This window comes from Staurois parvus, unplaced genomic scaffold (genome assembly GCF_062004578.1).
Source record: "Staurois parvus isolate SC_StPar_1 unplaced genomic scaffold, SC_StPar_1.0 ptg000720l, whole genome shotgun sequence".
In the NCBI taxonomy this organism is placed as follows: Eukaryota; Metazoa; Chordata; class Amphibia; order Anura; family Ranidae; genus Staurois; species Staurois parvus.
In genome coordinates, this window is record NW_028318516.1 from 967,827 (window position 1) to 993,734 (window position 25,908).

The 25,908-nt window shown below is 46.3% G+C and overlaps 1 pseudogene; it reads right to left on the minus strand.

Moving 5' to 3' along the window:
* Positions 1–1,559: 1,559 nt before the first annotated feature.
* LOC149445468 (uncharacterized) overlaps positions 1,560–25,908 on the minus strand; it is a 29,991-nt pseudogene continuing 5,642 nt past the window's right edge.

Below are 25,908 nucleotides of genomic sequence, written 5' to 3' on the forward strand. Positions count from 1 at the left end.
TGAGTCTGGCCGCTGAGTTCAGGATTGACTGAAGCGGGGATAGTCTGTGATGAGGTAGGCCGGTGAGAAGGGAGTTGCAGTAGTCCAGGTGTGAGATGATGAGGGAGTGAACACGTTGTTTAGTAGTGTCTGGGATTAGGAACGTACGTATCTTGGAGATGTTGCGGAGGTGAAGCCTGCATGAGTTTGCCAGCGATTGGACATGGGGCTGGAAGGACAGGTTTGAGTCTAGAGTGAAACCTAGGACTTTGGCTTGTGGGGTGGGACTGATGGTGGCATTGTCAGTCGTGATGGAGAGGATGGGCGGCACACGGGCTGGGGGGAAAATTAGGAGCTCAGTTTTGGAAAGGTTCAATTTGAGGAAATGGAGCGACATCCAGTCTGATATGTCGTTCAGTAGGTGGGTGATACGGGCGGAGACTGAAAGGGTGAGGCGAGGGGTGGAGAGGTAAATTTGCGTCATCGGTGTTAAGGTGATAGTTGAAGCCATGGGAGTGTATCAGTTTGCCGAGGAAGGGGGTGTAGATGGAGAAGAGAAGGGGCCCGAGGACAGAGCCTTGGGGGACCCCAACAGAGAGGGGGAGGTGGTAGCATTATAGGTAATGCTGAAGAAGCGTTGGGATAGACAGGAGGAGAGCCAGGAGAGAGCGGAGTCTCTGATGCCAAGGGAGTGTAATTTATTGAGGAGGAGGGGGTGGTCGACTGTGTCGAAGGCTGCAGAAAGGTCGAGGAGTAAGAGGACTGAGTAGTGTCCATTAGCTTTGGCTGTTAGCAGGTCATTAGTGATTTTGAGGAGGGCGGTTTCGGTGGAGTGCAGGGGAAGGAGGCCAGACTGTAGTGGATCGAGGAGGTTGTTGTCGGTGAGGAGGGTGCTTAGGCGATTGTAGACTAAGCGCTCAAGGAGCTTGGATGTAAATGGCAGCAAGGAGATGGGTCTAAGGTTGTCAGGTTGGTGGGGTCCAGGGAGGATTTTTTGAGTATGTGGGTGATGTGGGCGTGCTTTAGAGGGAGGGAACATGCCAGTAGAGAGAGAGAGATTGAAGATGTGGGTGAGGGACCATAGGATGGAGGAGGAGGGTGACCGGAGGAGTTGTGTGGGGATAGGGTCAAGGGGGCAGGTGGTGAGGCGGGCTTCTGAGAAGACCTTAGTGACCTCCTCAGTGGTAGCAAGGCTGGAGGAGTGGAGTGTTGGGGAGGTTATAGTGTGTGGGATGTTAGGTGTGGTGGGGGGCAGGGCGGTTGTGAGGTCAGAGGAGGGGAGAGTTGGTGGGGTTATGGTAGGAGGGAGGCTAGGTGGGGAGGTAGGTTGAGCATTGGCGATGTTCTTACGGATTGCGTCGATCTTATTTTGGAAGTGAATGGCAATCTCGTGGGCGGTGAGTGAGGTACTGGGTGGGGGGGAGAGAGTAGGGAGTTGAAAGTGGAGAAGAGCCGGCGAGGACAGGTGGAGAGGGTGTTAATGAGGGCCTAATGAGTGCTTGTAACATTTGTCCACAAAGTATTAATAATAGACCTCCAAGTGTTTGTGAAATCTCCCACCACAAAATGTACTCAGCCAATCACAGGGCAGGACTCCATTTTTATTCTTCTCCTGCTATCAATGGCCAACCCAGTCCCACACTTCATCCATGTCTTTGGGGACCTCTGATCTCCTTATGAACTGTTTCTTCCATGATGAAGATCAGCCATGGAGTATATCTGAGGTGTATATCAGGGTGTGCTTCTTCCCCACATGAGAGCTGGGATGTCCAGCAACATTCATCTAGAAGACGTTTCCCGCACTCAGGGCACTAATACACCTCCAGGGTTGTGTGGGACCCGATGTACAGGAAGACAGGACTTCAGTGCGGAATATTTCCCTCACTAAGGAGTGGAAAGTAGCTTCTCCCTCGTGTGCAAACTCTGATGTTTGTAAAGATGGGACTTCTGTGAAAAACATTTCCCACACTCAGGACAGGAATATGGCTTCTACCCTGTATGAGATCACTGATGTGTATAAAGACTGTACTTCACTGAAAAAAATTTCCCGCACTCAGAACAGGAATACGGCTTCTCCCCTGTGTGAGATCTCTGATGTCTGTAAAAATGAAACTTTTGTGAAAAACATTTCCCGCACTCAGAACAGGAATACGGTTTCTCCCCTGTGTGAGATCTCTAAAGTTTGTCAAGATCAGATTTCTGTGAAAAACATTTCCCACACTCAGGACAGGAATACGGCTTCTCCCGTGTGCAATCTCTGATGAGTGTAAAGACTGGATTTATCCGAAAAACATTTCCCGCACTCAAGACAGGAATATGGCTATTCCCCCATGTGAGACCTTTGATGTCTGTAAAAATGTGACTTTTCTGAAAAACATTTCCCACACTCAGGACAGAAATATGACTTCTCTCCCGTGTGAGATCTATGATGTCTGTAAAGACTGGACTTCACAGAAAAACATTTCCCGCACTCAGTACAGGAATATGGTTTCTCCCCAGAGTGAGATCTTTTATGCACATTAAGACGGCATTTATAAAGGAAACCCTTCCCACACTCAGTACAGGAGAAGCTCTTCCCTATTGGAAGGTCGGCCCGGTCCCGCACAGTCTGAGGTTCCTCAGGATACGAGGAATCCGATGGTCCATCTACACTGGGTGGTGCCGGATGGACATTGGAGGGAGCCGGGTTTTCTCCTGGACTATACTGTGTGATGTCCTCATCTTCTACTTTCCAGTCTGGAGACAAAGTGAGACAATCCTCGGAGGTTTTCCTCATCTCCCGGCCATGGACTAAAATACAAAGACAAAGAGGATTACTAGACAGGAGCTGATTGGTTCCCCCAAACCAGGACTCCACCCACATCAGGCAGCTTGGTCTCTGAGGAGTTTACAATTCCACCCTCAAGGTGTCACGGTCGCCCCCTCGCCTGCTGTCCCTTCCTCCCCCTCCCCTCAGTTCAGGTGGCCTGCAGCAGCTCTCCCCTCGCTCTCCTTTGATCCTCCTCCCTCCCTTCCCCTTGCAGATTCCTCACATCCTGCACAAGGAGAAAACGCCCCCCTGTGGTGCGGGTAGCACCTCTCCTCAGAGAAGCTGCCGAGGAGTCAGGCACCCCGCTGGACCCGCATAGCACGGGCCTCCGGGGTGTCTCTGAACCCCCCCCGGTGGGCGCAACGTGGGAACGAGGCTTCCCATGCTCTGCGCCTGCCAGAGACAAAGGGTGCGCTCCCTGAGCGTGGCCAGAGTGAGGGTGGCGTGCCTCGTTGCCCCGGCAACCCGACACTGGACCGGCCATTGCCAGGGCAACCAGGAAGCGTCCTGTTCCGGCATAAGAGGACCAGAGCGGGACCCGGGAGGTTGTTAGTCCCCTGCACATCACTGTGAGTAGCTGTTGGAAGGTCTGAGCTGAGGCCAGACCCCCACAGCCAGACCCAGCTGAGTACTTTGCTGATCCCTGGGGGCTAGAGGTGCCTGCTGTCTGCTGTGTACCAAAGAATACTCCTGCCTTCTATCCGCTCTGTGCCAACGAGTACTCCTGCCTGCTATCCGCTCTGTGCCAACGAGTACTCCTGCCTGCTATCCGCTGTGTGCCAACGAGTACTCCTGCCTTCTATCCGCTGTGTGCCAACGAGTACTCCTACCTGCTATCTGCTGTGTGCCAAAGAGTACTCCTGCCTGCTATCCATTGTGTGCCAACGAGTACTCCTGCCTGCTATCCGCTGTGTGCCAACGAGTACTCCTGCCTGCTATCCATTGTGTGCCAATGAGTACTCCTGCCTGCTACCTGCTGTGTGCCAACGAGTACTCCCGCCTGCTATCCGCTGTGTGCCAACGAGTACTCCTGCCTGCTATCCATTGTGTGCCAATGAGTACTCCTGCCTGCTACCTGCTGTGTGCCAGAGTACTCCTGCCTGCTATCCATTGTGTGCCAATGAGTACTCCTCACTGCTATCCTCTGTGTGCCAATGAGTACTCCTGCCTGCTATCCGCTGTGTGCCAATGAGTATCCTGCCTGCTATCCGCTGTGTGCCAATGAGTACTCCTGCCTGCTATCCGCTGTGTGCCAATGAATACTCCTGCCTGCTATCCGCTGTGTGCCAATGAGTACTCCTCACTGCTATCCACTGTGTGCCAGAGGTTACTCCTGCTTGCTGTGTGCCCGAGGTGACTGCTGCTTAACCGTGAGTGCTCAGACCCGCCTGTCTGAACTACCCCCCATGGGTCTCCCTATTTTCCCTGCCTGGACTGTCCATGAATCCCCCTATTACCTTGCCTGGACTGGCCCCATTGAATGCCCCTATTTTCCCTGCTTGGACTGCCGTTGAATTTCCCTCTTGTCCCGCCTGGACTGCCACATTGAACACTCATACCTTTCCTACCTGGATTGCTCCATTGAACCTCCCTATTACCTTTGCCTGGAACTGCCTGCTTGGATTAATACTTGCTCAGGCCATTGCTACCCAAATTGCCCTATCGTGGGCCGGATTACAATTGTTTTGGGCTCCTCCCCTCTCTTCCCCTTTTGGGTACCCAGACGCTACCTTCCTACCCTGACTGAGTGCCTCCCATAGTTCAATACAGCTTTGTGGGTTTATCATCCTCCGTGTGTGTTGTGTCCTGCCTACACTTCCATCACACAAGGGAACTAGGAAATGGCTCCTCTGATCTCCTACCAGGTCATTTCTTTATTCATGGACCTTAGTCAGAGAGTGAGGAAACAACCAGAAGTGTCTTTTATAGGAGGGACAGTGATGAGGGGATTATAGGACGAGGGTCCCCACCCCCTCTATCACTCATCGCCATCTTCCCAACACAAGAAGTACTGCACTTCCTTATTTACTCCAAGATTTAGTCATGAAGAACAGCGGGGCTGAGCCCCACCAGAGGTCAGAGAGTATATAGTGCAGGGGTCAGGAGGATGTAATGTACAACATAGAGTATATAGTGCAGGGGTCAGGAGTATATAATGTACAACATAGAGTATATAGTGCAGGGGTCAGGAGTATGTAATGTACAACATAGAGTATATAGTGCAGGGGTCAGGAGTATGCAATGTACAACATAGAGTATATAGTGCAGGGGTCAGGAGTATGTAATGTACAACATAGAGTATATAGTGCAGGGGTCAGGAGTATGTAATGTACAATATAAATTATACAGTGTAAGGGTCAGGGCTCATAATATTGGTATTCAGTAATCAGTGGAAGCTTAAATGTTTACTGTAGACAAGTTGCAGAGATCCCACACCGCTGCCTCCCATCTCCTGAGACTGCACTCAGTGACTTGGGTCTGAGACATACAGACATATCCCTCCACCCGGCACAGCCAGCAGACCACAGAGCAAGGAACCCTGGGAGAAATATTCTGTCAGAGATTTTAACCGAGCATGAGAAAGAAGACCCACAGAACAGGTCCCAGATAACTCAAAACCTATGCTGAAATAAACATTTTGCTGCCAGCTGAACCCCAGAACCTCCATAAATCCAGTCTAGAGACATAAATTGTGTCTGCAGCACAGAGAAGGAAGATTATCCGAGAGAAATCCAGGAATACAGGACGGGGAACACAGCTCAGGAAAGTGACCAGGGGATTACAGGCTGATATCACCCAGTCCCCGCCCTACTCTGGACCAATCAGTGAGCAGTATGGGTGGAGGAATGGATTTAGTGTTCATGACCCACCTGTGCTGATCTCTGTAGGAGTGTCCTCCTCTATAAATGTCCCCGTTATTCCATCCTCCTCCATAGACTGCTGATCATCCCTCACATACGCCTCTTCTTCTTCTGATTTCACCTCAAATTCTATATCGATGGGATCTCCACTCTAAATCAAGGAAATGAGAGAAAATATTATCTGTAAAATGTAAGATTTATGATTGTGACATCACATAAAAAATCCACACTTTGTCTCCTCAAGTCCATGTTCTAGATTCTCCATCCCACCAACCTTGTAATAATGAGGGATGGTGTGACCTTCCTGTGTGGAATCCCGGGAATACAGAGGACGGGGACATCTCTCTGGTGGGTTCCTGTAGCTGGATGACTCCACCATGGTGTCCTGGTACAGATCTTTGTGTTCTCTTAGAAGCTCTGACTCCTCCATCCCCCCATCCTCATCCTCCTCCTCTTTTATCTCTTCTTTAACTTCAACTTTAGGATCTCTCAGGTTTCCACTCTGAATATATAATAAAAATGACATCAATGGTAACAATGCAGATAATGTACAGATCCTAATGATACTATCAGTGATTGTTCCTTATCTACCTGATGATGGTGAGGGACGGTGTGACCTTCCTGTGTGGAATCCCGGGAATACAGAGGAAGGGGACATCTCTCTGGTGGGTTCCTGGTATTAGGTGGCTCCATCATACCCTTGTGTCCTTCTGAAAACTCCTCCATCACTCCATACTCCTCATCCTCCTCTTTATACTCTTCTTTAACATCAATATTATCATCCCCGAGGATTCCACTCTGAAAGATATAATAAAACATTCATTGTAACAAACATGCTGTGTATAAATCACAACTACCAATAATTGTCATCATCTACATGATGATGGTGAGGGATGGTGTGACCTTCCTGTGTGGAATCCCGGGATTCCAGAGGACGGGGACATCTCTCTGGTGGGTTCCCATGACTGGATCCATCTGTAGGAAACACACACACTGACTGAATCCATTGTTTCTATGTGTTTATCAGATGATGGGGGATCTAGGTGGATCCTCCGTACTGCTCTCTCCTTTACAATAAAGTCTCCTGTTACCCGCTGATGTGAGGGGCGGCTGATTGCAAGTCCCTGATGAAGTCACATGACAGTGACGTATCGCGTAGGTCGGAGAGCGGAATATCAAATCAAATGATATTCCCAGAATCCTCCTCACCTCTCCATTCAGGTCTCCATTTTATTAAAGCCCCACTTCAGGCTGAGGTATAATTCCCCCCCACAGGACCCCCACACTACGCAGGGTATAGGCTTGTTGCAGCATTCTGATGTCATTACATACAACGCAGGACCAACAGTCCCACTTTACATGTGAGGATACCAAGGGGCCCCACATCCTAAGAGCATCAGAAAAAAGTCACATGGAGGGACATTGGGGGGAGGAGCTGTGAGGTCAGTGTGATGTCATAGGATTCTCTGACTCTGGATGGAGGAACATTGGGAGGAGGAGCTGTGAGGTCAGTGTTATGTCATAGGATTCTCTGACTCTGGATGGAGGGACATTGGGAGGAGGAGCTGTGAGGTCAGTGTGATGTCATAGGATTCTCTGGATGGAGGAGCATTGGGAGGAGAAGCTGTGAGGTCAGTGTGATGTCATAGGATTCTCTGACTCTGGATGGAGGGACATTCAGAGGAGGAGCTGTGAGGTCAGTGTGATGTCATAGGATTCTCTGACTCTGGATGGAGGGACATTGGTAAGGGGCTGTGAGGTCAGTGCGATGTCATATGATTCTCTTACTCTGGATGGAGGGACATTGGGAGGAGGAGCTGTGAGGTCAGTGTGATGTCATAGGATTCTCTGACTCTGGATGGAGGGACATTGGGGGGAGGGGCTGTGAGGTCAGTGTGATGTCATAGGACATATAGACTCTGGATGGAGGGACATTTGGATGGGGAGATTTGAGGGGTCCTCTTTAGGCGGCTTCCATACAAACCAAATCCTTGTTCCTGGGTGCGTCCTACCTCTCCTAAACTGAAGAGTGACCTTTGACCTTTACCATCCAGAAATCTGTCCGGAATCTGTGGAAGTAAGCTGTCATGTGATCAGGTGACGTGTGGAGGAACGGAGTGTAAATAGCAGACAATTGTCTCCAGAGCCCCTAATGGTGGGGATGGATTTGGCAGCGTGCTGGTGCCAAGTTTCCTCCCCCCAGGGTCACTGCAGGTGTGGAGAAAAGCTGTGTAAGAGGATATGGAGGAGAGATGAGGAGGAGATCCAGGAATCAGGAGAAAGGTCAGGGCAGGCAACAGACAAGTATGAAGACAAGGCGGTTGGCTGCACAAGCAGTGATGTAGGGGATAAAATCCTTTGTTGGAATCCTTTACACACAATGTAGTAACACATGACAGCTCCAGGACAGAGCAGAGGAACAGAAGACGTGTCACACCAATACAGGCTTAGTCATTACTGATTCTTATTTGTCCAGAACAGCTTTAAATAACATGTAACAGCTGATAAGGATTTGTCTGGAATCCGGGATAACAAAGTATACAACAACATGACATCATTAATATCATGACACATAAAGTGACAACAATCCCTGTAATATATGTGGTTCCTCGGACAGGTCACAGATATATGAAATGGAAACCAGCATGATAAGGAAGGATGAGTGACACCTTTTATTTGTTCAGTCCAAGCAGGGAGGTGGAGTCACCCACAATATAATGAGACAATAAATGAAACAATCCTACATAAACATGATAACATCCCACCCGGCACTCAGCCCTGGAGGGAGGTGTCTGCAAATGACAAATCCAAAGAACCTTCTGTTTGTATAGAACACAAAAGCCTGTATTGGTGTGACGCGTCTTCTGTTCCTCTGTCCTGTCCTGGAATTACTACATTGTGTGTAAAGGATTCCAATAAAGGATTTTATCTCCTACATCACTGCTTGTGGGGCCAACCGCCTTGTCTTCATACTGCCCCTGTGACCACGGATCAGGCCGGCACCTACGTGTCTGTGGAGGGGTCATACACATTCCGCACTCACTACAGACGTCTTTTTGTTTTTCCTGTAAGTCAGCTTTGGGAACAAAATATATAATCATCAACTCCTCCCCCTGAAGGGGTTCATCTATGTATTACCTCCTCTGCCGCCAGATCCAGGAACCTCTCCTCTCTGCTTCCTCATTCATGGAACTTCCTGCCCGTACCTGACATCACTTCCTGTCTGTACCTGACATCACTTCCTGTCTGTATTACATAGAGACTTCCTGTCTGGGTAGAAGTGAGATCCTCACCTTGTGGAGCTCAGATAGGTCCAAAACCCCTCCGCTGAGCAGTCATGTATTTCTGTCCCCCTTGGTGGGAGTGGAGGTGACCCCTCTATAAGGATCTACAGTCCATACACACCCAGCACAAGGCCGGGGTCACACTACCAGACGCTTCCCAGGGCTGCAGTTCCTCTGAGCTCCACAAGGTGGGGATCTCACTTCTACCCAGACAGGAAGTCTCTATGGAAGACAGGAAGTGATGTCAGGTACAGACAGGAAGTAGAGAGGAGCCATTGGTGGAAGTGGCAGCAGAGGAGGTAATAAGATGTTATGTTCTATTTACACCCAGTAACCCCCATCATGTCCGCCCTCTTCCTCCATAGTCATGTCTGTCCTCTTCCTCCATGGTCACGTCCATCCTCTTCCTCCATAGTCACGTCTGTCCTCTTCCTCCATAGTCATGTCTGTCCTCTTCCTCCATAGTCATGTCTGTCCTCTTCCTCCATGGTCACGTCCATCCTCTTCCTCCATAGTCATGTCCGTCCTCTTCCTCCATAGTCACGTCCGTCCTCTTCCTCCATAGTCACGTCCGTCCTCTTCCTCCATAGTCACGTCCGTCCTCTTCCTCCATAGTCATGTCCGTCCTCTTCCTCCATAGTCACGTCCGTCCTCTCCCTCCATAGTCACGTCCGTCCTCTTCCTCCACGGTCACGTCCGTCCTCTTCCTCCATAGTCATGTCCGTCCTCTTCCTCCATAGTCACTGTGACGTCTTTTATCTCCAGCAGATGATGATACACACATATATAGTGTGGGAACCCAGATGAACCCCTTCAGGGGCAGAACATTCCCCCACTTCCGGGGCCGGAACATTCTCCTCATTGTGGTGAGGTGGTCTTCTCATAGGAGTGGGCTGAGCTCTCCTGGGTTCGGTTCCAGTGTTGCTCAGTGAACTGGCTGAACTCAATCCTTCCTGAAGTCAATGGCAGCCAATGCACTATAGTTGGGCTAATAGACAAGGGGGTGTCAGACAATCACCCTGAGGGACATGTACAATGCAGGAATCCAGTTGGCCGGGAGCAGGGAGGTTTTAAATAGTTAAAGTGAAACATTATAAATGTCCAACACCTTTAAATGGCATTTCTGGGGAGTGTCCTAATCTTGGGGGGTTTCCTAATAATAGGTGTGTCCTTATCCTGGGGGGTGTTCTTAATCTGGGGGAGTAGCCTAACCCTGGTGGATGTCCTACTCCTGGGGGGGTTGTCCTAATCCTGGGGGGGTTGTCCTAATCCTGGGGGTTGTCCTAATCATGGGATTGTCCTAATCCTGGGGGTTGTCCTAATCATGGGAGTGTCCTAATCCTGGGGGGTGTCCTAATCCCCCTGTGAAGGGACATCTCTGATGTACAGAAAGTGCTGCAGCAGTGCTGACACTTACAAAGGAAATAGTGTTTAACCATTTGCCTACCAGCAACTTCCTGGTTTACAGGAGAGCACGCCGCCCCTTGCTGCTCACGCTGTGGTTGGACACAGCATGAGTTTGTTGTCAGGCTTGCAGCCAATGATTGTGGCTGTGAACCTGCTGATAACTGTGGCCAACCACAGCACAGAGATGAGGGTGTTAGTGATCACACATGAAGATCTGGCTGCTTCTTCTCCCTGATCTCACTTACCGTTCAGAGCTGAGATCAGGAAGAAAATCCATCCAGTCTGGGAGTACAATCAGCACACATACACTTGTTAGGCACACAGTGAACCCCTTGATTGCATTCCTGATCACCCATCACCCAGCCAGTGTCATTAGTACAGTGACAGTGTACAGTATTATCACAGATCTCTGTATTAGTGTCACTAGTGACATCAGTTAGTGTCCCCCCCAGTCAGTGTCAGTTACTGTCAGTCTCTGATTGGCTGCCACATTATCACAGTCACACTATAAATTGCTGATCACTAGTATAGTGTTTCTCTGGACTGGTATACTGGTCACGGTCAGACCAATACTAGTGTCCCCGATGGAATGGTAGAAATTCTGAGGCCCCTCTGCACACTGCTATATACCCTTCAAGCAGACTATGCAATAAATAGGGATATTTAGTTCACACATATTACAATACATGCTTAAGCTGCCAACTGCATCAAAGTGATCCCTCTATGGCCCGTCCTACACAATGGGGAGAGCTACAAGATTCAGGTCTGGATACTGACCCAACAATACAACAAACAAGAGATCCCTGTGTTCAAATCCCAACAGCTAGTGCATGCACTAGCTGTTGGGATTTGAGCACATGGATCTCTTGTTTGTTGTATTGTTGGGTCAGTAGCCAGACCTGAACCTTGTAGCTCTCCCCATTGTGTCTTTTCCCCTATGCTAGCATTGTGTCCACAGTAGCATTTGCGTAGGCAGAGCAGAGTAGGACTGGCCATAGAGGGATCACTTTGATGCAGTTGGCAGCTTAAGCCTGTATTGCAATATGTGTGAACTAAATGTCCCTATTTATTGCATAGTCTGCTTGAAGGGTATATACCAGAGTGCAGAGGGGCCTTAGAATTTCTAGTGTTAATATGCGGTTACACCCCTTTAGCACCTGATGGATAAATGCATGCACTAGCTGTTGGGATTTGAGCACATGGATCTCCCGATGGAATGGTGTCCCCATAAATGCAGTGTTAGGATCAGCCCTGATCACTGCCACCACTTATGTTTAACCCCCCCAACAAATGCAATGTCAGTATAATTTTTCAGATCACTGTCATCTCTGATAGATTGTCTGCAAAATCACAGTGTCAGCAACATCTGAACCTGATCTCTCCTACCACTAGCAGGTCATTTTATTTCTAGCACACAAGCAGTCCCTGATTGCTAGCCAGGAGCTCTTTTTCCCATAGTCACCACTAAGTACCTGTAAATTTAGTGCCCAAAATGTCTAAAAAAAGGTTCCCTAGGGAGGCATACAGGATTCCCAACATGACAGATGAGAGTGAAGGGAAAGCCTCACTATCAGAATCAGGCTCAGATTATGAACCTGTAGAGAGCAGTGACACCCCAGCAGGTAGCTCTGATGATGGTGAAGAGGACCCTGCTAAGATCAGGCATACCCAACCCCATTCCCAGGTTGCTGAGGTGCTAGAAATGCAGGATTATTCTCATATGCAGCACAGTGACAGTACTAGCACTGCACTACCTTTTGGTGGATTGACAAGCCCCAGTACTTCCTAGCCTTTTATACATCAGCACTGCAGTATTTCATGGTGAAGTGGTGAGTCCCAAGTGCAGTACAAGCTGGTGAGGCGGCTAGCACTCGTAGCATTATGCAACTGCATTCACCAAGAATTCAAGCACAGGCCTGTAGAGCCCATGGTGTCCATCCAGAGGTGCCTACAAACCTTAATTGGCTTCCCCCAGATTCAGCAGCACCCATCATCCCCCCATTCACAGCCCCGGGTTCAGGTGGAAACAGTGAACTTAACAACGTCCCTTTTTTAGCTGTTTTTCATTGAAGACCTCTACAATTTGATTGTGAACAAAAGCAATCTTTATGCCCAACAATACATCTCTGCCAACGCAAATTCAAAGTGTGCCAGGATATTCGAGTTCAAACCTGTCACGGTTTCTGAATTTAAAGCTTTTTTGGGCCTAACCCTTGACATGGCCCTTACAAAGAATGAATTGTGCTCATATTGGTCCACAGACCCGATTCATCATATGTCTGTGTTCTCTGCTGCAATGGCCCCCGATGTCCAGACTACATGGAGAGCAGTGGTTAGATAGTGTGGGATTTGTTGTCACCCTTGTTGAATATGGGGTACCATTTGTACGTGGACAACCTTTATGCTAGCATGCAACTTTTTAGACATTTGTTCCTTCAAGAAATTGGCTGCTATGGCACCATGCGATCTAATCACAAAGGCTTTCCCCAGTGGCTTGGTAACACCCCACTTAGAGAGGGGAAGAATTCTGCTTTTGCATGAAGAACTACTCGAGTAAAATGGAAGGAGAAATGTGATATATTTATCCTGTCTTCCATTCACTCAGACACAACGGTCCAAATTTACATGGCCTCTGGTGTTGTTGAAAGGCCTATCTGTGCCAGCGTCAGAATACACAGATCAATGCTGCAGCTGACTGGTGTTCCTGCAAAGCAAATAGTTAACAATAACACAGTAACAATATAACATTATTTAAATACAGTTGTGGCCAAAATTATTCAACCCCCACTGAAATTGAGTGTTTTGGCCAGTTTGACATTGCTTTTGATCATTCAGTCATCTTGCTTACATTTACATTAAAGAGGCACTTGTAGGTCAGACAAATATAACATAACAGTTATAATGAAATAACCACAAATGTCTTTTCTGTGCTCACAGCATTATCAGTTTTATTCAACCCCCAAGTGACATTCAATCTTAGTACTTAGTACAGCATCCTTTTACAGTTATAACAGCTTTTAAACGTGAAGCATAGCTTGACACAAGTGTCTTGCAGCGATCTACGGGTATCTTCGCCCATTCTTCATGGGCAAAGGCCTCCAGTTCAGTCACATTCTTAGGCTTGCGCACTGCAACTGCTTTCTTTAAGTCCCACCAGAGGTTCTCAATCGGATTTAAGTCTGGTGACTGCGATGGCCACTCCAAAATGTTCCAGCCTTTCCTCTGCAACCATGCTCTAGTGGACTTGGAGGTATGCTTGGGATCATTGTCCTGTTGAAAGGTCCAACGTCTCCCAAGCCTCAGGTGTGTGACGGACTGCATCACGTTTCCATCCAATATCTCCTGGTACTGAAGAGAATTCATGGTACCTTGCACACGCTGAAGCTTCCCTGTACCTGCAGAAGCAAAACAGCCCCAAAGCATGATTGACCCTCCACCATGCTTCACAGTAGGCAAGGTGTTCTTTTCATCATAGGCCTTGTTCTTCCTCCTCCAAACATAGCGTTGATCCATGGGCCCAAACAGTTCTAATTTTGTTTCATCAGTCCACAGAACACTATCCCACAACTTTTGTGGTTTGTCCACATGGCTTTTGGCATACTGCAGTCGACTCTTCTTATTCTTTGGAGACAGCAAGGGGGTACGCCTGGGAGTTCTGGCACGGAGGCCTTCATTACGCAGTGTGCGTCTTATTGTCTGGGCTGAAACTTCTGTACCCACATCTGACAAATCTTTTCTCAGTTCCTCAGCAGTCACACGGGGACTTCTCTCCACTCTACGCTTCAGGTAGCGCACAGCAGTCGAAGTCAGCATCTTCTTTCTGCCACGACCAGGTAGCGTTTCAACAGTGCCCTTTGCCTTGAATTTGCGAATGATGCTTCCTAAGGTGTCTCTTGGTATGTTTAACATCTTTGCAATCTTCTTATAGCCATTGCCCTTCCTGTGAAGAGAAATCACCTCTTCTCTTGTCTTCCTGGACCATTCTCTTGCCTTCACCATGTTTGTAACCACACCAGTAAATGTCTAGAAGGAGCTGAGTATCACAGTCATTTTAAAGCTGCCTAATTGGTGCTTATTATGCTTGATTGCTGCTCGGTGACATCCACAGGTGTTTTCAATACCTGATGGAAAGCACCTGTATGAACCTCTGTTCTTCAGAGTGGTAGTCTTTAAGGGGTTGAATAATTGTGGCAATGAAGAAACCACATAAGAACCATTTACTACTGTATTACATAAACAATTGATGTCATTTTAGTTGCATTTGGGTAGTTACAACGTCCTTGTAGGATTTGATTCTGAATACAATTCCAAATGTACACTATAGTCCCTAAACCCCTTTACAGCATTGGGGGTTGAATAATTTTGGCCACAACTGTATATATATATATTTTTCCTGACTACCTATGATCTTTAGAGACCTGTCCTGTGCTGAATTGTGTGGCCCCTATACTGTGCCATGCTGTACTCTGGAGTTTCTCCCCTTATTCCATGTTTACCACAGACACATCATTTTTGGGATGACTTTTGTGTTGAGGTAGGTGGGAGGACATCAGGAAAATGCCTCTCATGAAGCCGGCTAACTGCATCTGGATTTGGGTTTTGGGCCGCAGTGCCTTCTGGATACTAAAAGGCCGTGATGATCTCTTCCTGATATTTTAGGAAGGATCTGGTTCTTCCAGTAGCTTTGTAAATAACAAAAGCATTGTATAGAGCCAATTGACATTATTAAATGTCATTATTTAATGATAAATATATAGACACTTTTTTATACCAATGTCTAGCTCTGCAGGTGGTTAAAAATGGCTTCATCATTTGGTTGTTGAAGTCTACACCTCCCAGGCTTTTGGAAAATGAAGAAAAAAAAATATTTTTTATTTTCATCTTTCATTCCTCAAAACCTTGTGACAATAAAATGAGATCTGCAAAATACTCAGCATGCCGCTGGTTAAATACCTTGGAGTGTCTACTTTCCAAAAAAGGGTCATTTAGGGGTGTTTGTACTATTGGGGCATTTTAGAGTCTCTAAAACTGTGATAAGTATTCAGGACATCCAATGAATAATTAATGCCCCTTGAAAGCCTGAAGGTGCTGATTGGATTTTGGGCCCTGTACATGGATAGGCTGTACTTGTTTGGGGCTGTAATTACACATATACCCATGGCATGTGTGAGAAATATCTCATTAAAGTGACAACTTTGTGTAAAGAAAAATAAAATTTTTGTCATATCCCAAATACTTGTGGCAAAAAATAAAATCTTCCATGGATTCAACATGCCTCCCAGAAAATACCTCAGACTGTCAAAAATGAGGTCATTTAGAAACATAGAAAAGTGAAGCAGAAAAAACTGTGTGGCCCAGCAAGTTCTTTTGGGGGGGAGGTGGGTGGGGGTTTGTTTGGTAACGTTTTGTCTGAGTATAGAGCTCTGCTTATCCCAAGCATGTTTGAATCTATTTACTGCTGACTGGCTCACTACCTCTGCTGGAAGTTTACTCCAAGCATCATCTACTCTTGTGTGTACTGTCCTGGCATTTTAGCACCTCAAGAAATGTGATAGGCAGTAGGAAAGTCAGAGCTGCTTAAAAGCTGCGTAGATTCTAGTATATATCCCGTAGTTTGTAGACTCTATAACTTTCACACACAACAATTAATATACACATCCTGGGGATTGTTTTCCAAAGACAAGTAGTGGACGACATTTTGGCCTAAATTTACAAAGAAATGTGATTTGGTCAGGTATTTTTAATAACAGAAAGTAGAAAATATTGTTTTTTTTTAATGTTGGTCTTTTTTCATTTATATGTAGCACTACCCCCTCAGGAGTCGCTGAGTATTTTAGGTTCCTTGTTCACTTCTGAGCCCTGGCTGCTGCACAACCCCTGCTGACACCATTGTAATACCTTGGTCAGGTGTCCCCCCCTGGCTATAACACACAATAATCACATAGCATTGAATGAATAGTAAATCAGTCTGTATTAGAGTCAGATTAGCAGCAATATACACATGAAGAATCAACTGATGTGAGGAACTATGAACCGTTCAGGAGAAATAAACAACATATTACAGCACAATACCACGTTAAATAGACTGAATTGTCCTCCAGGAATCAGAGTTTTATTGTTTCTCTCCTACCCAGAGAACTTTCCCAAAACAGACAGAAAAGGGGAGATTAGGAATGTTAGGCTTGCTCCCTTGTGGGCTCCCAGTAAACAGAACCAGTGCTTAACTCTCTGAGGGTTTCAACAAGCAGAAAGTCCCATATAAGCCCCATCACCCAATGCAGGAAAGACTCTTCTGCTGGCTTTGGTGGAGCTCTTTACGTTGGTGTACAGTGGAGGGGTCATCCCTTTTCTTCATGAGAAAATGTCCCTTCCCTGGTGATGAGGACACAGCAAGCAGAGTTCCCCTTCAATAAAGGCAGCAATCTAGGAGTTTACTTGGGTATGGAGGTTACTCAAACTGAGGAGGGTGAGAGCAGACTTCAGCAGAAGTATGTCCCTTTAGTGTGAGACTTGGCTGGTGGAACTTTGTGTAGAACAGGCCGGAGGTAATATGATTTTACTTTTTTCCAGTTCCTGCCAATCAGACAACAGAATCTATTAGGGCTGATATACTGTGTGTGATACTTCAATGGGCTTCTGGTGTAGATAGGCCACAGCACTGATTGGGCTACAGAGACTGTGTCTCTATGTGACAGTCTGCATTGTAAGTATCCTGGACTTAGTAACCGGCAACAACATATATGGAACCTGTATCACATGGTGGTGTGGTATGGGTTAGGAACTCTCTCACCCAGTCCTTTGAAGTAGTGGTGTGAAATGATGTCCTTGTTGCTGGGGGGCCCCTTTTCTGGCTGTCTTCCCATGGAGATAATGGTGCCAATGCAGATGACTTGAACCACCTACATGCAGGATTGACTATCCTGCCTCTCAGTACGATCAACAATCTGGAAATTCCCTTCTCCATCCTCTGATTCAGTCTGATCCAGCCTGAGGCCTCCTGGATCGGCACTCTGTTCTCACACGCACCCTGCCTCTCTTCTCCTCTCCTCCTGGGCTCTTCTCCTTTTATACGCTCCAGCCCCTTTACTTACTGACTTGGGATCTGCAGTTCTATGTCAGCAGAACTGAATGAAGAAATCCTGCTTGCAGCATACAAGTCCCAGCATTCTCAGCGTTGCTGTACAATTTCCTGTGTCAGCTGAACTGCAGAGCACAGCCATCTTGTGGCCATTTAACAATCTGCAATTAGTAACAATGCAGTGTGTTACATACATAAAAAAACCCCAGTGGTGATCAAATACCACCAAAAGAAAGCTTCATTTGTGTGGAAAAATTGTATCAATTTAATTTGGGTTCAGTGTTGCAAAACTGAGCAATTTTCCATTAAAGTAGTGCAGTGCTGAACAGCAAAATATAACCTGGTCATGAAGGGGTAATATCTTCTGGAGGTCAAGTGGTTAAACTGTGCGTTAGGTTCTTTACTGTTAGAGCGGTAAGGATGTGGAACTCCCTTCCACAGTTGGTGTGTCAGCGGGGAGTGTAGATACATTCACAAACCTTTTAGATGTGTTTCTTAGGGAACACAATGTAAAGTGATATGGAAGAGGATGGTGCCATAGACACGCAGATACACACAATGCGGCTGAACTGGAGGGACGAGTGTCTTTAGTCAACCTTACCGACTATGTAACCATTTATCATTCCTTGTCTGCAGATCTAAAACTCATCAAAACCAGTTCAGAGACAAAACAAACCCAACAGAGAAAAGGGGATTTCTGATCCGGCAGACCAAGAGAGTTCTGGGGTCTAAACACTAAACAGTCTAAAGTAAACGTGTTCCCATGGGGGGCGGTAGTTCATAAGGTGTAACTAAAGGTAAAACTTTTTTTATAGTTTTGGAGTAGAGCGGAATTAGAGCATCTGTCAGTTTTGTATTGCGGTTTGTGCCCCCATTTGTCCCGGTGACCATTATAATCAAGAGTGAAAGAGAGTCCCAAATTTTGGGTTGACATCAGAACACTAATAGAGGGTATATCGTCCAATGGGGAAACTAGTTCTGGAGACACCCCAGAATTTCCTCACTTTGGGGGGATTTCCTCTCACTTCTTGTTTTGGCTTAGAGACAGGAAGTGAAGGGAAATCTCCCCAATGGGACACAGATGGCAAAAACACCTGACAGAGGTTATAACCCTCCCTTACTCTATCCAAAATGAAACAAGTGGTTTGTCTTTAGTTACACTTTAAATGTCCAGCAACCCTCCTATTCCCCCCTCACATCCACATCCTATTATTGTGTGACCAATACCATCCAAATCATTCTTACTTTCATTTCCCAAAGTTATCCGTCTACAAGGAGACCTGTATAGATCACATGATGGCACCAATGAGGATGGAGGAGGACCGGAGTCACATGACTGAGAAGATACTAAACCTCACCCTGGAGATCATCTACCTGCTGACCGGAGAGGTGAGGAGGATTCTGGGAGGTCACATGACATCACTCTTATCTCTATTAATAAAACAGACCTGACCGGAGAGGTGAGGAGGATTCTGGGAGGTCACATGACATCACTCTCATCTCTATTAATAAAACACAGACCTGACCGGAGAGGTGAGGAGGATTCTGGGAGGTCACATGACATCACTCTTATCTCTATTAATAAAACACCAACCTGACCGGAGAGGTGAGGAGGATTCTGGGAGGTCACATGACATCACTCCTATCTTTATTATTAATACACAGACCTGACCGGAGAGGTGAGGAGGATTCTGGGAGGTCACATGACATCACTCTTATCTCTATTAATAAAACACAGACCTGACCGGAGAGGTGAGGAGGATTCTGGGAGTCTAACATGATATTTCTATTGGTTCCCCAATACAGAGATTTCCTCCTCTGAAGTCAGGTGATCATATGACCATCACAGTGCCTCCATGTGACTCCCTAAACCCTGAGAGACACAACATGCAGAAGATTCTAGAAGTCACCAGAGAGATCACTGAGCTGCTGACAGGAGAGGTGAGCGGTGCCGGGAATTCTGGGACATTCTCCAGTAACAGACAAGGGATGTGTCTGGATGGTGACTGTATCATTGTGTGTGTCAGGTTCCTATAAGGTGTCAGGGTGTCACTGTCTATTTCTCCATGGAGGAGTGGGAGTATTTAGAAGGACACAAGGATCTCTACAAGGACGTCATGATGGACAATCAGCCGCCCCTCACATCACCGGGTAAGAGGAGACTTTATTGTAAAGGAGAGAGCAGTACGGAGGATCCACCTAGATCCCCCATCATCTGATAAACACATAGAAACAATGGATTCAGTCAGTGTGTGTGTTTCCTACAGATGGATCCAGTCATGGGAACCCACCAGAGAGATGTCCCCGTCCTCTGTATTCCCGGGATTCCACACAGGAAGGTCACACCATCCCTCACCATCATCAGGTAGATGAGGAACAATCACTGATAGTATCATTAGGATCTGTACATTATCTGCATTGTTACCATTGATGTCAATTTATTATATATTCAGAGTGGAAACCTGAGAGATCCTAAAGTTGAGATTAAGTCAGAAGAAGAGGCGTATGTGAGGGATGATCAGCAGTCTATGGAGGAGGATGGAATAACGGGGACATTTATAGAGGAGGACACTCCTACAGAGATCAGCACAGGTGGGTCATGAACACTAAATCCATTCCTCCACCCATACTGCTCACTGATTGGTCCAGAGTAGGGCGGGGACTGGGTGATATCAGCCTGTAATCCCCTGGTCACTTTCCTGAGCTGTGTTCCCCGTCCTGTATTCCTGGATTTCTCTCGGATAATCTTCCTTCTCTGTGCTGCAGACACAATTTATGTATCTAGACTGGATTTATGGAGGTTCTGGGGTTCAGCTGGCAGCAAAATGTTGATTCATAAGCTCTGCTCAACCTCTTTTTTGTTCCCCCTATTTCCTACCAGCTGGACATTTTATATCGGATGATGTGATTGGAGCACAGACTTTTACATGGTGATAATAATGTGATCACATCCTCCAACTTTGGACCCTTAAACAGAAAGTGATAATGAGGGAGGAGTCAATACCCCAATGATGGTGGTCTTCAGGATCAGTCCAGTCTTCATCTTGGTTGTTCTCCCCCCATCCTCACTCTCTGACCTCTGGTGGGGCTCAGCCCCGCTGTTCTTCATAACTAAATCATGGACTAAATAAGGAAGTGCAGTACTTCTTGTGTTGGGAAGATGGCGATGAGTGATAGAGGGGGTGGGGACCCTCGTCCTATAATCCCCTCATCACTGTCCCTCCTATAAAAGACAGTTCTGGTTGTTTCCTCACTCTCTGACTAAGGTCCATGAATAAAGAAATGACCTGGTAGGAGATCAGAGGAGCCATTTCCTAGTTCCCTTGAGGGTGGAATTGTAAGCTCCTCAGAGACCAAGCTGCCTGATGTGGGCGGAGTCCTGGTTTGGGGGAACCAATCAGCTCCTGTCTAGTAATCCTCTTTGTCTTTGTATTTTAGTCCATGGCCGGGAGATGAGGAAAACCTCCGAGGATTGTCTCACTTTGTCTCCAGACTGGAAAGTAGAAGATGAGGACATCACACAGTATAGTCCAGGAGAAAACCCGGCTCCCTCCAATGTCCATCCGGCACCACCCAGTGTAGATGGACCATCGGATTCCTCGTATCCTGAGGAACCTCAGACTGTGCGGGACCGGGCCGGCCTTCCAACAGGGAAGAGCTTCTCCTGTCCTGAGTGTGGGAAGAGGTTCCATTCTAAATCCAAACTTAATGAGCATAAAAGATCTCACACAGGGGAGAAGCCATATTCCTGTCTTGAGTGCGGGAAATGTTTTTCAGTGAAGTCCAATCTTTACAGACATCAGGGATCCCACACAGGTGGGAAAATATATTCCTGTCTTGAGTGTGAGAAATGTTTTCTACAGAAGTCTGATCTTTACAGACATCAGAGATCTCATACGGGGGAGAAGCCATATTCCTGTGCTGAGTGTGGGAAATGTTTTTCACAGAAGTCCAATCTTGACACACATCAGAGATCTCACACGGGAGAGAAGCCGTTTTCCTGCCCTGAGTGTGGGAAATGTTTTCCACACAAGTCCCATCTTTACACACATCACAGATCCCACACAGGAGAGAAGCCATATTCCTGTCCTGAGTGCGGGAAATGTTTTTCACGAAGGTCCAGTCTTTACAACCATCAGAGATGTCACACGAGGGAGAAGCCACTTTCCTGTCCTGAGGGAAATGTTCCTCACTGAAGTCCTGTCTTCCTGTACATCAGGGATCCCACACAACCCTGGAAGTGTATTAGTGCCTTGAGTGCAGGAAATGTCTTCTAGATGAATGTTGCTGGACATCCCAGCTCTCATGTGGGGAAGAAGCACACCCTGATATACACCTCAGATATTCTCCATGGCTGATCTTCATCATGGAAGAAACAGTCCATAAGGAGATCAGAGGTCCCCAAAGACATGGATGAAGTGTGGGACCAGGTTGGCCATACATATCATGAGGAGAATAAAAATGTCCTGACCTGTCATTGGCTGAGTACATTTTGTGGTGGGAGATTTCACAAACACTTGGAGGTTGGTTTAAAAAAAGAATGAGCTGAATGAATGTGACCGGCATTCGCCCAGCTGGGATGAACATTGGCCATATTTTATTTCATACTCTAATTTTCTTGGCTCCATCTAGTGGCCATAATGCAGTATTGCACTACTTTTACTGATTGAGGTATTTCATGAATAATACCTCATTATGGTCACTAGATGGAGCTGACGGTCATAGGAAATCAATGTGTTACATTACAGCCAGAATCTGTAAGGGCTCCATGAATTTGTGTCACATTCGTCCAATGAATTTCTATCAGCAGACCCCTTACTCTCCTTCTTCAGGCATGGATTCATACTAATACACTTCTGACTACAGTAGACATGGAAGGATAGAAGGTGATCTGTATGTAAATCTTCACCTTGTAATACAACCAGTTCTGGTAAACATAAAAAGAAAGGCAAAGCGTTTGTGTATAGATAGAAAAACATTAGAAATACATTTTCCCCTTTTTATAAGTTATAACATTCCCTCTGTTCTCAGCTGTATATGGGAAGGAGAAACAACAGCACAATTGTCTTCTGTTTACTGGTCTTCCCAGTGAATGGCTGGCTGAGCAGGGGGGTGTCAGGACAAGTCTTATCATTGAAGGAGAGCAGGCTTTGTTTTCAGCATGGATGGAGAACTGACTACGATAGTGACAGGGAAGCAGAGGGACTGGCAGGATCACCGGGGATCTCACACAAAGGAAGTGATACAGAGAGAACTTTAGATTGTACGCCCCTTGAGGGTTAGGGACCTTAGATTGTACGCCCCTTGAGGGTTAGGGACCTTAGATTGTACGCCCCTTGACGGTTAGGGACCTTAGATTGTACGCCCCTTGAGGGTTAGGGACCTTAGATTGTACGCCCCTTGAGGGTTAGGGACCTTAGATTGTACGCCCCTTGAGGGTTAGGGACCTTAGATTGTACGCCCCTTGAGGGTTAGGGACTGATGTGAATGTACAATATATATATAAAGTGCTGTGTAAATTGAGGGCGCTATATATGTACCTATAATATATAAATAAATAACAGGAGACGTCTTCATACCAGGACATGGGACAGCCGGCACAGATCAGGAATAGGACATTGACCCCCCCAAGCCATTTCTGACACTTTGTTTCCATGTAACATCCAGTATTTTTGCTAGAAAATGTCTTTGAACCTGCAGTGCGCATGCGCTGGGCCGGGACAGGTTATGTGTTGACCGCGTTCTGCACGTCCTCCACCATCTGAGATAAATGAAGCAAGTGGGGCAGAGGAGGGGTCCTGGAAACAGCAGCACTAGCTGGGGGAACACAAGATGTACAGTCGGTGCTAATGGTGAAAAAGAAGCCCACACAGCAGCCTCAGTCAGACCGCCAGTCCCCTCTTCTGCAGTGAACTCCTCCAGCCAAGATGGCACCGGTGCAGAAAGCCACAACACACAGCAGCCCACCACTGCAGCAGCCCTCACCTCCATCACAGACAGCTTCTCAGGAGGACACACTCGGAGACCCATTTTCTTGAGGTTGCCTGTGGGTTTCCCTTTGTATCCCGAACAATTCTTCTGGCAGTTGTGGCTGCAATCTTTCTTGGTCTACCTGACCTTGGCTTGGTATCAAGAGGTACCTGAATTTTCTACTTCTTAGTGGAAGTGATGACTGGCATATTCAAGGCTTTGGACATCTTTTTATGTCCTTTTCCATCTTTATAAAGATCCATTACCTTGTTACGCAGGACTTTTGACAGTTCTTTTCTGCTCCCCATGGCTTAGTATCTAGCTTGCTCAGTGCTTCCACGTGAGAGCTAATAAACTCATTGACTATTTATACACTGACACTATTTGCAAATTAAAAAGCCACAGATGTGGATTTTAGTCTCTAATTGCCATTGTAACCCGTGTGTGTCACCTTGTGTGTCTGTACCAAGGCCCAACATTCCAAGGGGGAGGGAAACTTCTAATCCGGGGGTGGGGACTTCTGATCCGAGCCATTTGGGTGATTTCTGTTATCATTATGCTTTAAAAAGAGCCAAAGAACTATATGATTATAAATGGCTTCATATGATCACTTCCCTAAATAAAAGACAGTTTTTTGGCAGATCAGTCATATTTTCTGTATCAATACCAAAATGTCACGATTTCTGCCAGGGTATGCAAACTTTTGAGCACAACTGTGTATACTGTATATGTGTGTGTATATATATATAAAACATGTATATATAATATATAATGCCCAGTACATGACTGCTATAAAATAATGATGTTGATCACTGAAATGAATAATAAAAGTATGAATACAAATAGTAATAAATCCATGATTCAGCTTTACCTGTACATTGTGATTAGAGCATATCGATCTTTTGCTGAGTGATTTGCATTAAATCCATGTTATTAGAGCTCTTAAAATGCTTCAACAACTCTTTAGAACTCTTTCCAAGTGATCAGACAGGTTTAGAGGAATATTATGAGGAAGTATTGTGTTCGATGTGTCAGAATTGTAACAACGGCAGTGGAGAGAGGAACTTCAAACAATCAATCAACAGCAGAGGCTGCTCAGATGGCGGTGGAATGCACGCCGGTATGTAACCACTAATGGGTGCCTGCTCAATGCGTTGCAGCCGCCATCTTTACTTGTCACTGGAGGGCATATCACAGGAGGTGCAACCGAGAAGCCGCTGAAACCGCCCATATGTAAATCCGAACAGACGGAGGGCGGCTGCACACAGCCACAGTCTACTGCTCACTGCGTCGTCACTTGCGGGATGGAGAGCCCAGGAACCAACACCTCCATCACACAACACAAGGAGGGATGGAGGGGCACAGTGCCCACCTTGCACTAGATGGAAGAGTTTATGGATTATGATCCAAAGAGCAGGGAAAAAAAGGGGGGAAATGATGCAAATAACTTAAAAAATAAAATAAATAAATGATTAACTAACAATTGATGGACCACAACACTGGTAAATACAAAAATAAAACAGGAAGACCATAATAATAATTAATTAAATAATAATATATGATGAATCATAATAAATGATGAATGATAAAAATGAATAAAAGACCAAAAACCGAGAACCTTCCAGGCCTCTATGAATTTTGGGGATAAATGAATAAAGAAATAAGAAAAGACATTGGGCTGGAGATAAATTATTCATGAAAAGAATGGGTAGATTTCATGTGATGTAACTCCTGTTTAAAACAGACTTTTCATAGGGACTAGATCAAGGCATGAGTTTCAAGATCATCGTTCAAACCTTTTGGGGATAAAGTATGTAGTGTAAAAATCCAAGTGTTTTCTCTCCTGCAGAGTCTTTGGTGTCTCCTGCCATTGTCCAGATCTTTCGGTATGGCCTCCACCCCAAAGACTCTGATACCACAGTAACTACCTTGGGGGACGTCTTTAAAATGATGGGGGACAGAGTATTGGTCTTTACCATTTTTGATACTGCTTGTATTTCACTGATGTGAATTCTCAAAGGACAGGAAGTACAGCCTGTATAGAGTAAGCCGCATGGGCACAAAAGTCCATACACAACAAAAGAAGTACTACATTTAATGATCCCAAGTGATCTCGCAGGTGCCACAGTTGGAGACACCACATCTATAATTCCCTTTTTGGTCAAAGAGACCAGACCATGGGCCTGGAACAGATTTATGGAGGCTCGTAGTCTTGAGTATCCTACTGGGAGCTAGGATACATCTAAGGTACGAGATTCAGAACGGTTCTGTACGAGATTTAATAATAGATCCTGGGCCATCAAACAGATTCTTTCCAAAAGTTGGAACATTCTCAAAAATGTTCCTGCCCTGGGTCACTCACTTCCACAGAAGCCGAGCTTGATCTTTAGGAAACCCAGAGACCTTAGAAATAATTACTTTATTATTAATAATCCTTAATAAGGGCATCAATGTATTTTCCAATTCACTCCAAGGGTCCTTTAATGGCTGAGATGATGGGCCTCCCTGATGGAAAAACCA